Raw genomic sequence first — 16746 nt, forward strand, 5'->3', positions numbered from 1 at the left:
GTGCAATTAAACTAAAAAGGGTATTTGACTGCAGCAAAGAACTGATGAATATTATGTATACCTTGATAAGCTATGAAAAATATCAGTTGAAACATCTCTTCTATGAATACAGCATGGGAAGCTTGTGAACTAGAGAGAACATTATACGTGTTTAAAATCTGTGCGGCTGTGTGAGTATATGTAGTTAAGTACTACAGAGGCCAATTATTTTTTAACATCTTGATTTCAAGATTAATATAACTTGTTTCTTTTCAGAATAATAAAGTAAAAGTTGAAAAATGATTTCATAGACTTTTCCTAACTGTCATAAGGACCCCTTTTGGGAGGTCCTTATGTATCATATATATATATATATATATATATAAATACAGTGCAACATGATTTGTGCCATCAGTGGTTAGTGGAATCAGAATATATAGTGCAAAAAAATCTTTCATATGCCTCGTTTCGCATTAATAATTGATGAACACTGCATACATTGATTTTAACTTTTTTTTTTTTTTTTTTTTTTTAATATATATAATTCATGATTTTAAAAATACAATGCACCAAATAAGTCTTGGGGTTTTTCAGGTGGGGATCTTGAAATATTCTCTGTATTTGGAGATAACATTTATGGTTATGATTAGAGGTATGAACAGCTGCCAAATTTAGAAGTCAAGTATAAAGAAAATGAGTGGGATAATCAGGAAAATCTGAAGTGTCCTCTTTCCTTTTTACACACCCCTTTTCAAAACAGAAATCAAAATTATAGGAAATGTTTGTGCTGTAAAGTGACCTGTAAATGCTTTATCATGTGAAATCATTTGATTTAATTTGTTTCAATTTAACATTCAAAATATGACAGTCTGCAGCAGATCAGAAAATCTTCATAGGAGCTGGCACGAGACCACTGTGATTTTGAGAGGTGGGTGTAACAATGCTTATGTACAGTCATCTTTGGTTTATTTTGCTGTAGATATTAGATTTTTCTTTTTATGATGCACTTGGCTCAGTGTAAAGAAAGTTCGAAATGCTCCAATAAGACTGCTTTTTTTATATATATTTCTTTTTCTTTTTCTTTGTCTTTTTTATTTTGCTCATTGCAAATGGATGAAATTGGGCACAGTCCCAAATCAGTTGTTGTAATATTCTGGCTGTCAAGCAACAGACAGAAAAAAAGTTATTGGGTCAGTTTAATGCTTTTTCCAGACATTATGCCTTCATTTGGCATAGTTTTTCGACAACTTCAATAAAGCCATTCATTTTTATTTTTTAGGAAAATCTAGGAGGGAGAAGAAATAGTAGGCAACAGCTGTCTGTACTACCTTGCTGGCAGTGCTTAGCTGCAGTTAACTCAGGCACACAACAGCTCTCTGCGGTATGCTGCTGGAAGTGTTATCCCCGCTTACAGGATTTCTCATTCAACCGTCAGCACTGCTTTTGTGGGGATCTCAGGGGAGGAAGAAAGAAATAATGCTGAAGAACTGATCTAGTGTGCTGCATCTGAGGGCATGCTACTAAAACTCTTCTCCAGCGAGACTTTAGTGAGATTTTACTCAGAGGCTGGTGCATATGTTCATTGGGGATTTTTTTTTTTTTTTTTTTTTTTTTTTCAGGGAGGACATGACCTGTGCACCGGTGTTGTTATGAGTGGTTGAAGAGTTATGCAGAAAATTGCTTGGCACTTGTGGCAGTACTGAAATGAGCTTTTGCCTTTGTGGCATTTGACGCTCGAGTCAGATACTCATCAGATAAATATGCTGTTAATTACTAGTGGAACAACCCAAGGCTCCTTTCGGTTTTGTAGTACTAGTAGTATCATCAGAGATTTGTAAGTGGTGCCATGCAATAGAAAGAACATAATGAACATGTATGTATGTTGAGGATGCATATTACTTAGAATAGCAGGTAAATTGAAGGGGAATGAAGCCACTTTTGCCTGCAAACCCAGTGTTTGCCAGTAGCTTTAGCCTGTGGTGCTGCAGTCTGCCCAGGCTTTTCTGGCTGTATCAGACTCCAGAGGGTTCCCCCTTGGTCTCACCAGGGAAGTCTAGGCTCTGGAGAGGAGCAACTGTTGGAGTGCACAGTAGGCAAAAGTACAAAATGACAAGCAGAGTTTGGGGCCAGGGTTTGGACTTTGATCATTGCTTGCAGCCTGTTGACAAGCACACAAATACCAGCTCCAGCCATGTTTTTGCTTTCCTATCTCAACAGCTCCAAGAAGAAAAGAGTATAACCTCTCGTTCAAAAGTATCACGTTCAAAAGTATCTCGTTCAAAAAGAGTATAACCTTCTCGTTTTCATTGCACAGAACTTATGTTGTTTTTTAAGGATGGAAGTACCCTTTTCTATCATCCTTAGGGACTCTTTTGGGGAATCACAATGTGCACTACTTAGGCAGGCTTTCTAATACCTTGAGTGGTAGCAAAGAGCAGGCAGAAGGGAAGGGTGGTCCTAGTCTTGTTTGATTTGCATTAGATGTAATAGTTCTGCCACAAGCCAAAAAGACACCTGCAAGCCACTTTTAATAGCTTTGCTGTAAGGTATGAGTAACAATAGCTTGTATTCTACAATTTCTGTGTTTGTGGCTCCCTGAAACCAACATAGCACAGAGCAGTCTGTAGGGTATGAATGTATTGTAGCCTGAACAGTCACAGCAGAGTCCTTGGAAGCACGGACATGAGAAGAAACCCAATTTCCTCACACCAGAATACAATGTATTGATCAGTATGTATGCAACCTGGAGAGGAACTGTTTTTAGAGCATGGCAAAAACAGTACATGAGGCTTAATTGAGCTGATAGCATTGGTGCTGACTTCAGGATGTGTATTTTAAGAATTGCTGAGAGTAATTTGAATCCATCTGGGGAGGGAAACTGTCTATTTTGTTTGATGAGGAGAAGTTGGACAATTGCCTGTTACATGTTTTGTCTATGACTTTTGAAGCTAGGTGAGTTAAACATGTCTAGGATCTATGTATCAACCTCTGAAAACTGTTTACAGCTAATAGCATAGGTGATGTTGTCCTTAAATTGAATCCAAGTCCATAACAAAAAAATAAAAAACAAATATGTGCAGTGATTGATGATCATTGATGTTGATGCAATGGATCAAAATGAGATCATCCTATATCTCATTCTGTACTGGTACATATGTAAGTATTTTTTGCTACTGTTAAATGCAACCACACTTCTGTATCTGGTCTAAGGTTTTGCTGGTTGTATTAAATTCGTCTTGTATTCCACAGTTAAATTTGAATGCAACCTCTCATTGGAGCAGAGTGTATTTATGTTTCATCAAAAAGGTCCTTTGTGTATTAATTATTTCAGAGCTTCTTTTGTGAATATTTCTTCTGTCTGAATAACCTGCCAGGAATACATTCATGACGAATATCCATTTTCCCTGACTGAGACTACTAGCGAAAATATCAAGGTTTTACTGTAATTAGTTCTTTTTCATATCTGTGTATAATCTTTTGATTACATTTCTTATTAGACTTTCGTATGGATAATTAATACCATATCCTGTAACATGATTTCCTATAAAAACAGAGGTTATACATTCCTTTTATTTAAGATGGCAGTATACCACAGTGATTGAATTTTATAGACCTGAGGCTTAAAAGGAGTGCTGTTTCTTGGTTGTAAAAGAGTGTTGCTTTCTCAGTTTTAAGGTGTGAGCTGCTTGCCAGGAATATGCTTTTATCAGGTTGTAAGCCTAGATGTACTCTGAGGAATCAGCTCAAATGTCAGTGGAGCTGACTGAGCTTGGTGGAGCATGAACTCAGTATCCTTTTTCTCATCCCTCTTCATGCAATACTGGAAGCAAGCTCCAGTGTGGATGAGATTTCTGTTGTTGCAGGAAAGGGACCATATGCTTGATGCTCTTGGGATGTTTTCCTGGAAGCCTTGAGTTCTTTCACATTTTTCCTATAGACGCAAACATTTTTCCGGTCTTTCTGTACAGCAGTTTTGGCCCATGAGGTAGGTAGCTGTTGGTTTCCTCCAGGTTATTCAACCTATAATTCCTTTGTCTTTGGGAGTGCCCTATAGTGGAATCTAGGCTAGGGAGCTGGCATCTTCATTAGTAGAGTATTTAAACTGTAATATGATAGATTAAACAAAAGACTTTTGGCTGCGGAACATCTCAGTGGTCAGAGTTAAAGGATGGTGTAGTCATTTATCTTGCTATACAAACACTTAAAATCTGTTAACTCCACTTGGCTTTTCAGCTCAGTGGTTTGACCTAATTTGATTTCTCTTCGTTTTTCCAATACATGTAATGATTGTAGGAAAAAAGAAAGGAAAACCTCTACTTCTGTTGACCAGTTCTCTTAGGCTTTTTGCATTTGCTTTTCTTTCTGTTGGTCACTCAAAACAATCCCAATTCCAGTTAATATTTTAAATTCAGGCCAGTTCTCAATGTGGCATCTAATGATATATCTGTGCCCTGACTTTCAATATACAGCAATTATGCCTAACATGTACTTGCTCAATTGGTATATGATTTCTTATATTTCTCTATTTTTAATGTATTGTTAAGAATGTAAAACAACAGTTGATATTTAGATGATAATTTCTAATGCATCAGGCACAATACTAGCAAAAACTTTGCTTCCATAAAGCTATAAATCTTGATTTGCCATGTCCTTGATTCACTGCGGTACAGGAGAAAACAATTATTTGTGCACAGTGAAAGGAACTGTGCCAATTGCAAACAAAATTCACAGTATATTGAAATATTACAAAGCTTTTCTGTTCCTGAAGTGCTCATGGTTATCTGCTATATTACATAACTTTAAACTAAGCTGCTTTAGACAACAAAAAGGCTTTTTTTTTGGCATTAAGCTATCTGCAGTACTGAGGCTGACATTTTGAAAAGTAAATGGTAAGTCTGAGTGTCTGAGAATTCAGTCTAAGGTGTCTTAAAATGGCTTTAAGAAGTTAAGCACCTGCCATCCAAAAAGCAGTCCTTTTGAGACCTCTAAACTTGAACATCCGGAATTGCTAGCTGCTTCTGATAGCTATGCTCACATAACACCTGCATGTTTTGCTTGCATGGTGTTTCTTGCTCTCAGCTATTCACAGGCCAAGATGGAAGACAAAATGGCACTATGAAGTATGAATGCATTACTTAAATTTTCAAAATACTGCTAGATGTATAGCAAAGAATTACCTCACAGTTTAGAGTTGCCATTCAGTAGATGGCAGTACAGCTCACAAATAATTCTTTTTTAGGGATTTTGTTGTCTGTTATGGCCTTCCATACGGCTTTAATTTTATCAGGGAGAATTAGAAGCTTAATGGACTGGCAGTCAGGTTGTACTCAGAGAGGGGGGTTGGAAATCTCTTAATTGTCTCTATTGTTTGAATCTGTGTAGAAATGCCAATGGAGAAAACACTGGTTGAAGAAGTTTGGAAATATTATATTTGTTACTAACACAATCCTCTGAGGGTGTTATCAGAGGTTCCGATTGAAGAGCTGGTAGAAAAAAAATACAGATAAACAGGCAAAATCAATGTTAAATAAATGTTAATAAATATCCAATATTGAATATTAATCACTGGAGGGTTTTTAGGTAATTCAGATATGAACTAGCTGAGATAAACTACTAATTGGGATGGGACATGAAGCTTCTTACTTAAAACTTTTTTACTTCTTTTAGATACCAGGGCTCCTCCAGGTGAGAGCTGGAAACCATCACCAGTTCAGGCTGAAGAATTCATGGGACAGATGAGAAGAAACCACAGCAAATGGTGAATGGGGGAACACAGGGCTAAATACCGTAGGCAAGAGAGGAGTCAACGTGGTCTTTTCAAAGGGAACTCATGCTGGGCAAACCTATTGATCTGTTAGACAGTTTGCTAAGCTAATTTTTCCAGGAGGCATTAGATGGGTTGTCTTAAAGGCTTTTACAGAAATTAAGCTGCCATGAGAAGGAGGGAAGACCCTTGAAAGTGTGGGTAGTTTGTTAAAGAACAAAGAGCCCCTGCCCTTTGTTTCCTAAAGTATTAACTCTAATTAGGGGAAAAGAATATGTAAGGTAGGTAAAATACATAAAAGGTGATGGTGGTTCACAGTAAAGGATGTTGTCTGCTGCCTTCTTTCTGCTGAAGGACTTTCTGAAGTGCTTTCCAAGACCAGTCTGAGATGAACCTTACAAAATTAGCAAGCATTCATTCAGCTGTGTCCTTCAAACCTGACCTAATAGTCATTTAAATCTCTCATCCATCTCCAGTCTGTACCACTCTTTCGCTGTTCACTACTTAAAACCAGGGAATCTGCCTGAGTCAATATCCCTGACTTGTTAATGAGCTGCCCAGCAGGGAAATCTTTCAGAAACCTGAAGCTGTCTACACTATTGCCATGGAAATGTTTTTTTTGTTGTTGTTGTTGTTTGTTTGTTTGTTTGTTGTTTTTACAGTATCCTGGCTTCAAAAAAACATTTAGCTTAGTGTCCATCTTCACTACTTTTCTGCTGTGCTAACTGACCAGAACAGTTTGGTCTGTTGTTTTATATATTGTTTCCTTAGGACTCAGGCAAATAGCTGTGTGTTCTTGTAGAGCTGAAACGTAGTAAAGCTGAGGGTAAAACTTTGACACAGATAACATATGTCCAAGGGATTATCTGAAAGGGAGATTAAAAAAAAGGAGAAATAAAATATAGCATTAAACATTTGGATCAGAGCAAAGAGGGAACAAGAGAAAAGCTATTTCATATCAGCCTGGTGAGAGTAAGGAAATAAGCATCCATTTTAGTAAGCTTTATTTAAATTAAGAATGGTTTGAAATGGATATGAGACATACTTTACAATACCCAATGAATTCTTAAGTGTTTTCAATTTGCTTGTTTTGAAAATTGTTCTGAATATACCTTTCCATCTTAACATGTAAGGTTTTTGTTTGTTTTTAATGTTTATTTGGCAGATAAAACCTATGAGCTTTTCAAAGGCAAAAGCCAATTTGAGAAAACGGGTATTCTGTATCCCTGAACAACGTTTTTTAAAAACATAGCAAATCTATTTACAGTTTCTACAAATAGAACTTGAAAATTCTAGCTAGATGTTTCAGTTATGCCAAAGGCATTTGTTCTCTTTCTGTATTTAGTTTAGAGGTTCAAGCAGCAAAACTCAGATACAGAACTGAGCTTCTGACAAGTTTGTGATGGTATATTTAGAAGTAAGGCTATTTTTTTTTTTTTATTTGTTTCACTACTTGCAGTCATTTTCCTATTAAGAGAGCACCCAGAGGTCAATGAAAAATAGAGTCCTACTGTGTTAGCCATGGGGAAAGCATGGAATAGATAATTTGTCTCCAATTTCATCGTGCTTCTAATCAAAGTAGACACTATCAGGGACCTTACAATATTGGGAAAATATCTAATCTGTGTTACTAGAAGTCTTTCAAGTAATGGAACTGGCAGGAATTTTGGCTAGTATTTCTTGACCTAATTTGTCATATCTGAAAATAATACAAGCCATTTTCTCACTGTTTTATCATTCATTCATCAATTTGCTTTCTAAACAGTGACAACATAGAAAATGCATCATGTTGGTTTTGGTCAAGACTGTTTTTGTTTTTCCAAATGCCATAGTGTTTCTCTCTCTCTATTCTTTGTGTTCTGAGTCACTCACAGATGCTTTGACTAAGGAATAAAACTGTGTATGATTACTTCTCATGTTTAGTGGCAGCCTTGGTGATGGTTAATTTTATTTTATTTTTTTTTAATCTGTACAGTAGCATGTAACTCCAGCAGCATCATGTCTGAAAATAACTTCATTAACAATTAATACTTTCAGTGTTTTTACCTTGTCTCTCAACAACAAAGGCTATATAGAATATCAATTTGGTGTTGTGCAGTTACAGTTTGGAGTTGTATCATACTAAATAATACATTGACTAGTTAGAAACTAAAGCATCAAATGTTTGCATTAAATTGTATAATTTCAAATGAACAAATACATGGGTTTTATGAATTTATATTAGTATTTTTTCCTAGATATGAAATTCTTTAAAAATAATGAATCTATGTGACTTCTGGTGAATTAGTAATTGCTAATAGTCATGTGTAGCTGCATGTACATAGGAAGAAATATATTTATTGTCATTGTGTTAAACGTCTGTTTAAACTCAGTCAATGAGGTGGAAAAATCAAGTTTAGTTTTGGAGATGTCCTGCTCCGACAGAACAAATTTTCCTAGTATTTTAATCAAAGGATTGTTCTGGGTTTATACAGGTGCATCTGAAGGACAGGGGGAGGAATTATTTTTCTGAGATTCAATTTTATTTAATTTGAACAATGATTTGAACAATGTTAATGTCATAGAACTGAATTTAACTCCACGACATCTGATTTTTCAGGAAGTCCAAAATTCTCAGTGTTGTGCCAGTGTTGTGCCAAACGTTGTCACTTAATTCTAAGGGAGTATTTATACATTTGATTGGATGAGTCCTAAAATCTGTAGGTGGTAGAGAAAGGTCTTTCTACTTGCAGAAGCTGTCATGAAGATACTGGGCTACTGGGTGCAGTGTGAGCCTGCTGATGACACCCTTTCTTAAGCAGAGCATATCCTGTGTCCCCTAGCACCACTGGAGGAAAAATTTGGGTATCGCCTTTGATGGTGGGAAACCTGCCCTGTGTTTGGGTGGCTCAGCTCTGTGTGTGCTCCTCCTTTCTGTGTAAGAGGTCTGTGGGAGGGAATGCCTTGAGCTGGGGTTGTTGGAACTTTTACCATATACATTGAACCCATGAGGGTATGCTTATTTTAATGTTATTGTAAAAATTAAGTTCGTTGAAACATGAAATGAGCAGTCAATATTAGCTGTAGTTTCATTTAGTTTTGGAGGGGTGCTCATTTAGTTTTGGGGGTATCTCATATTCTGAGATATTACTGCTGGGCATAAGAGTGAAATCCTGATTTGTAAGTGGAGTGAGCAGATGCAATCATCATTTGAGTCTATGAGAAATGCAAGGACAAACTAAGATCAGCAGAGTGACTTCCACAGAATTTGAGGAATTCATTCATGGAGCAGTGCTTGGCATACAGAAGTTCCTGTGCAGCAGGCTCTTGGTGCCTTCCGCTAGATTGGATTTCTTCTTGGGGAGGAGGAGAGCTATTAAAATTATTTTGGGGTAGGAAAATAGCTGTAGGATTGGTCATGAAAGGATGGTGGTAAAAGAAACATGCATGAAAGAAAGCCTAAAAGGACCATTGTTGTTGAAATGGCGAGAAACTCTTCTACCCTCTTGTTTTTTAAAAAAACAAATAAACAGCAGCATAATATATATGTATGAAAAAAAAAAAAAAAAAAAGAGGAATGGATACATTCTCACAAACGCACAGGACATATTTCAGTCCTTTGGAATTGCCTTTCTGAGAATGTGTTAATTTATCTTATTTTGACTGGAGGCAAAGAAAGGTACTGCATGTAGGTAATCCTGCAGAAATATGATCATCAAAGTATTGCTTATGTTGATTCCTGCTGAGAAATTACAGGGAAAATAGGCTCAGAACTTGTCTGAAGTGAGTTTTGCTACTGAAACATATTTAGATGGAAGTGTAGATCTTGTAAGATGTAATCAGTTTGCCTTCTGGTGTCATGGTTATGTTTTCAGCCGGATTACAGCTTTGTGATTGCTGTATCTGTTAGGGAACAGATATAAAAAGCATTTGAATGTAATTTATGTAATTTGAAAAAAAAAAAAAAACAACAAACAAAAAATAAAAATAAAAATAAAACACCAAGCCTTAAGACTTCTTGGGTAAAATATGTTTTCACTTGCTAAGTCAGATTAATAGTAATATTGAGTAAATTTTATATTTAAATTGATTATTCATTTAAGGAAATTAAAATACTATATTTGGCAGGCAATATACTATCAACAATGAATAAGATTATAAAAAATAATGAACCCTTGTTATGCTTCCTAGTCTACTTTGTTACATTATGAAAGTGGTCCCAGTCTGGGCCTTCCCTGAAGGGATGAGAGGAAGACTTTATAACTTTCATCTGAGTTTGAGTAATCTGGCAAAGAATGTACTGATAAAGTAAAGAAACCTAGGCTAAGGTTTCTCTACTGTAAAGTGTAATCACTGAAATTAGTAAATATCATAGGATATTTGGAAGTGAGAAGAATGATAAACTCAAGGCATAAATTACATGAGCCTCTATCATAAATCTGAAGCTAGAATGATATTATCTGGGAAAAAAAAATGCAGTTTTACATCAAAATATTTCTGATTTTGTAGGAGAAAAAAACAGACAAACAAACAAAAAAAACTTCTACCACTCTAATAGTCTATATTTTCCTTTGTGAACTTGAATGTCAATTTTACAGTTGTATTTTAACATTTGCATTAAATTGTCTCTTTTAGTTTGCATATAGTTATAGTTTAGTTATATAGTTTTGGCGTTAAAAAAACTATTCGTTACCACATGCATTTAAACTTAACTGCACAAGTTTGTTAATCAGGAGGCTGGCATTTCATAGAAAATGTGTCTTGTGAATGTGCTTTTACAATAACTGTATCTGGCTAAAACTATATATCCTGCTATTAGCCCAAGACTCTTTTGAATGTCACATTCAAGTTTCTTCATTCGTGAACACCTTGGGAGATGGAGATGGTCTTTGGTTTTCTTACCTCAGACAACAACTTTAGGAGCTCATATTCCCTTATATGGCTTATGGTTATACCACCCAATGGTACCTAAATAAAGAACTAACTCAGGTCCATTTTTTTCACTTTTTTAATTCTGCCCGTGCTGCTTTGATTAGAGATTTTGTTGCTTTACAGGTGGCCAAAAAGAGCACAATGTGACATTATCATCTTCCAAGCCGTTTTTCGCACCTCTTCTAGTCTAAAATCATGTAGTCCTGGGAGATGAGAAGGTGCATTTCATATGTTGGCCACTTAGGGATGTAGGAAAGAATGTATATTACTTGTTCTTTTGTTATGCCATGCCTATTAAAATATAATAAAATAATTATTTCATTTTCTTCCCCTGCAGATTTGCAGAGAACCGTATTGCCTAGCTAAGAAAGGGATATTTAATTGCTGCTGCAAGAACCAACGTTCTTGTCCTCAAGATAGGTACATAGGCTATCTAGCTATATAGTTCTGAGTGTTTTTTTTTTGTTTGTTTGTTTGTTTTTTTCTTGTTTTCAGAGTCGCAGCCAAAATCTTGCTAATAAGTGAAATTCTTGTTCAGAAAGCCTCCGAGGGAAAATCCATGCTTCACTTAAGCCAGTGGCAAAGCTTCCTTTTGACATGGACTAGTTAGAGCACTGAGAGTATGAAGGTGTCAGTGGAAAAAAAGACGTGGCCTTTAGCTTGGTGGTGAATCATGTGCTAGTGTTGCTAAGGGGGGCGGTTTTCCATTGCGTGGTCTCTTCTCTCATAAAAATGTCGTCTTCGAACATGAGAGAGAGATGCAGTCTGAGGCTAAAATTAGCAAACATTCAGTTATGGCTTCTGAAGCAATGCATTCAAAGATGTCACAGGCCAGGTATTTTCAAGGTATGAACAACAGCAGTAATAACTCATAGGTATTTTCAGATCAGAATATATAGGGGTAGTTATCTCATGAGTGATCAGGAAAATACAAAAGTGGGAAGGTTCCAGTCACCGTTAAAGCTGAAGGCTCCAAATGGTAAGGAAGAAATACGTCCTTATAAATGTTGACATTTTAAATTTCTATGTAGATAAATATAGAAAATATAAAATATAAATATAGTTTATATAACTACTTTAAGTTGTTATGATATCGAGCTGCAGTTTAATACATTGTCAGGGATCGCTGCATTCTTGGACATAATTGGTCTTATTTGCTGAATTTAGTTTAAGTATCACATATAACTGTATTTGATTTACCTGGGTTATAATTTTTCCTAGTTCTTAGATTCCTTTCTTGATTTTTAAAAACAAAGTTACTGTAGACACTGTCCAACTTCTGTTTTGCTTTCTGAGAACATTAAAGCAATCAAATTTTGCACACATCAGTGCTCCCAGTAAACAAATTTTAAGTTTCCACACTTCAGTCTGCACACTGGGAGCAGAACTGTATGTAGTGCCGTGGTATTACTTGACACAGTGATAGAAACGAGTTCCCAAAACCCCCAACCAGAACCCAGGCACAGAAGCAATTAAATATGCCTTTCTTAGCTAGGAAGTGCAGGAGGATGCAATACCTTTGTGTGAATGTGACAAGAGAAAATTGCATTTAAACTCTGGTCCCATCCAATAAATCTTACAACAGCCTAACTTTTCCTGGAATGATGCCTCTGGCAAAGCACAAGTGTCCCAGAAAAGGAGTTGGGGAGAGGGAAGAAGGGAAAAACAAAATAAATAAATAAACAAAAAACCAACCAAACAAACAAATAAACAAAAAACTTAATGTTTTCATTATTCTCTTTATCTATTGCTTTACCATAAATTGCTAGTTCTTTCACAGTAAGACTCAGAGCCTTAGGGCTTTTTGTAAAACTTCCTAGTGACCGTATTACACTTATCCTGTAGGGCAGAAAGAAATTATATCTTGCCATATCTTTCCATTCACATCACAGACTTCTTAAAGATCAAGTATTTGAATGCTCAACAGCAAATAACTCACTGTCAGTCCACAGTGTGCTTAAAAATTAAGGGAATTTAAGGGAAATTAAGGGATATATTCACATAATGAATACATTCAGTTGAACAGTATTTTTCATGAAGTTATAAACTGAACAAAACGAAGCTAGTTCATTAAACGATTATTTTTCATAAGCCTTGTTCTGGTTTAACTCTGGTTGTATCGTAGCCATACCAGACTAATGAACTGATTTCTCACTCTGTTACTGATATAGTATGCCAGTGTAGGTCTCAGTTTGAACACATCTTAGGAAAAGACAATGCAATGCAACAAATGCAGATGTAAGAGCATCGGTGGCTTTGGTGGTATTTAGTATGACACAATGACTCATCTATAAACCTGTAGCACGACTATGCTCTCAGAGCATTCTTTAGTGTTTTTTTGTTTGTTTGTTTGTTTGTTTTTCACACAAGGTAGAGGGAGAGACTTACTTTGTGGCATTCCTTATTTTTTTTCTCCCTTGTGACTTTTTTTTTTTTGTCACATGTTCTGTCTGGAGTAGTTGCTGATATAGGCTTGTGGCCAAAACTTAGTTCTTGGAAGTCAAGAGACGACTTCTGTTCCTAACAGAAGTGCTGATATGACTGTTTCTTGGTGTTTTTCAAAAGACATTTTCTGACTGGTAATTTAGTCCCATTTTGCCAGCCAGAGCAAAAGCGTGAGTGATGCTCTTACTCAAGTCTGTTGAATTGGGAAGTATTGACAGACATGGAGAGTGCTTCAGGAATATATTGATGGCAGCAACTGTAGCTACTCTGACTGTGCATATATTAACATCAGACTGGGAGAAGCCTAAAATTATGAAGAAGCTTTCTTCCTGCACCAGGGATTCATCTTCACTGGTGTTTAATTTTTCCCCATAAGGGAAAATGTGAGTGGCCCCTTCCAGGAGAGGGTGGTTAGTCCTCATGCACAGGGCACCAGGGCGACCATGATGTATGAGCATTATCTTTCTCTTCCTTAGCTCTTCCTAATTCAAACAAAAATGTTTCCCAGTATAGAGAGGAACAGAAAATACAGAGGAACAGAAAATTTGGCATAGCTTTTAAAACTAAGAAAATTGTGCCATGCAGAAGGCATGCATAAGGATAATGAGACTGATGGTGAGTCCACACTCTGTCCTGTCTGCCACAAATATACAAGCTCAGTGCCAATGATGGTCTTGGCATTCTGAATGTGTTTGGCTGTTGATTATGGACCAAATTTAAATACTTATTTTGTAATAGGGAATTTTGTAATTCCACCTCAGGAGAGGTGGAATTGTTGAGTATCTTAAGTAGAGGAGGTCAGTAAAACCTTGCCAGTAACTTTTGCTGTTTCTGACATTTTTGAACTGCATGCAGTACCTTGGTTAAAACATGGGCAGCAAACCTCTCTTTATGCAGTCTGTCTTTGCTTTCTGGTTACCTTTTTATGTTGTACAGCTTTCTCTGCTTTTAGACACACCGGCTAGTTCCAAAATGACCTAGACGGATGTTGCATGCAGCAGCATCTCCATATTAAACACCGCTTCTGTTGAATGGGGTGTTTATGTAGGTGTCTGTTGCTTGTGACAGAACTGGTTTTGTTTGTATTGCATGAAGTCATGGCTTCTTGGGGAAATCTGCAAGATAATTATTTTCTGGTGATAATGAGGTCATTAAGTTCTGCATTTTTTGCATAAAAAAGGATGGTAATGTAAATCAGTGCAAATCAAGTAAAGTAATACCATATTATAAGCTGAGCGGAATGTGCCCTGAATTTTGAAGAGTGGAAAAATGAGATATTAACTGTTTAGGGAACATATATTCCCAGCACAGTTTGTTTCCATGTGTAATACCTGGTTTAAGAAATCGACTTGTATAATTGTTTTAACAAATCTTTGGGCTATGTTGTATTCTCTGTTGATATCACCAAAATCTCAGCTTTTGTACAGATACAATACAAAATTGATTGCACCCTGATATTATGCAAAATAATGTTAAAAATGAAGCCTGGCAAGCAAAGTGATCCTTGGCAGCTTCCACCCTGTTCACTGGTGCCATTCAGTGTCCCAGATATGCTGGAATTCTGACAAGATGCAAGAGAGAAGGTTTAATTAGGCCACAGTTTTACTAATTCAACTAATCTGGGAGTTACACATCAATCACCCACAGAATGCAAAGTGTTATTTCTTTCTCCCTTATTCCTGTCTATTTGGGAAGTGCTCATGGTTTCATGTATGGCTCCAGGCTGCCACAGGTGTGAGGTTTGGAATGACTGATGCCACGGGACTCTGCTTTTTGCATTTGCCCATGAACTGCCTTTTTAAGGGTCATGTCTTCCTCTAAATCTGCTTTCATCTCTGGTTGAGAACAGATTCTTGCTAAAGTTGTCTCTAACTTACTATTGTATGCCTTTCTAACTAAGGTCTCTGAGGCAGCCATAATAAGTTGCTGTACCCTGGCCAGTCTGGGAACTTAAATATAAATACTTACATATTTCCATGTGATTGAAAAATAAGAAAGATGCAAGTCCGATGGACAAATACATCCCCTGTGGATGGGGAAGTGGAAGTGTCTGTTCTGATAGTGAAGGAAGATGCTGGCCAAAGTTTGAGGAGAAGCTGAGGTGCCCCACAGTTCAGACACTGGTCCCTCCTCTGCTGCCTGGCTTATGTAGTTTACAGGGAGCTCTGACCTTCTTTTTTTACTGCCCTGCAAGGCAATATCCTCTCTTATTGTGGCCTGCTTTTGAAACTGGATTTGAGGATTTGGGTCTCAAATCTTAAGGAATATGAGATGTCTGGTGAAAATTGTAGCTAATACTATGTTTATCACCACCATGATCATTTAAAGGAGAGAACACATGCAAAATGGGCTTTTGGTTCACAGTACACAGGTAGGTTGTTCTGCAGGACCTGTAAAGCAGTACTGAGGCCAAGCTATTTGACAAACTTAGGTTAGTCCATTAACCAAGGACTAATTGTCCTTCTTCTTGTGACAGAAGATGAGAACATCCTCCATGTATCGCATTTGAACTTCCCACAATGGAAGGATGTCAGGCTAATGAAGTGTTGTGATGCTCTTATCCACCTCATGGTTTTTGGATGGATTTTGAAAACTGTGGTAACCTTAATATGAGGAATATGTAGGAATACAGCTCTTTGGTAGAAACCAAGCATGCTTCCACAGATGCCAAGAGAAGTGCTCGTGCTGGATGCTCAGAAGAGCTGATCCCAAACAACATTGAAGGATTCTGGAACAAAACCAGAATGTACCTCTAAGATTGCATTCTGCAACCTGAAGAGGCAAGACAAAAATGTAGGGTAAATCTCCAACACATTTTTAATACCTTACAGATGTGGACTCTTTCAAACTTTTCACATGAAAAAGGGACAGACAAGCTGTCTTGATGTTGAGATTGAGAAAGTTAAGTACCAACAATTACAGGTGATGAACTCTCACCTTTCAGATTTAGATTTTTATCTCAAATCCCATGTTAAAAAAAAAAAAAAAAAAGAAAAAGAAAAAGAAAAAAGAAATAAAATGGGGGGGGATATATATTAATTTTCAGGGAAACAAAGATGATTTTGTCTGTTTATCCTTCTTGGTACATTTATTGTAATGAAATAGTAGATATCCCCTCTAAATACTCAGTGCTAAAGCAGATTATTCAACAAAAATGATACAAAACATGGAGAATATTATTTCTGCTGACAAAGGAGGTAGAGGTGGGTGGAAGATTTTCTTCACAGCATCCACTGTAACTTTCCTTTGGGGCAAGAGCACTGGACACAGCGTAGAAAACTCACTTTTAAGACAATGTCTTAAAAGACAATGTCTTAAGACAATGTCTGTTATGAAGGGCATGCAAGTCACTACCATAGACTTTATTTTGTTTTAATTTAGAATATATATTAAAACATCTAATGACACTGTGTGAAAGTTTATTTCATGTTTTGGAAACAGAAAAAGTAGAACCTTATTATTTTACTATCTCTGAAACCCTTGTTGCTGTAAAAATCCAAGGAAGGGTGTTCACCTCCAAAAATGTGGTCTCTACCTGTTGTTACTGTGTGTTTAAAACTTCTCATGTGCTCAGAAACCACAAACAATGTTATCTGTTTTCTAGTGTTATCTATCAATAAGTGGAGACCAGTTTGTATATGCAGACT

General features: G+C 36.6%; 1 protein-coding gene across 1 annotated transcript in view; it reads left to right on the forward strand.

Moving 5' to 3' along the window:
- Positions 1-16746, forward strand: part of DMD (dystrophin) — a 1227136-nt gene that overhangs the window by 79701 nt on the left and 1130689 nt on the right. The gene's annotated exons all lie outside the window — the stretch shown is intronic.

The sequence above is a fragment of the Oxyura jamaicensis genome, chromosome 1 (assembly GCF_011077185.1).
Source record: "Oxyura jamaicensis isolate SHBP4307 breed ruddy duck chromosome 1, BPBGC_Ojam_1.0, whole genome shotgun sequence".
In the NCBI taxonomy this organism is placed as follows: domain Eukaryota; kingdom Metazoa; phylum Chordata; class Aves; order Anseriformes; family Anatidae; genus Oxyura; species Oxyura jamaicensis.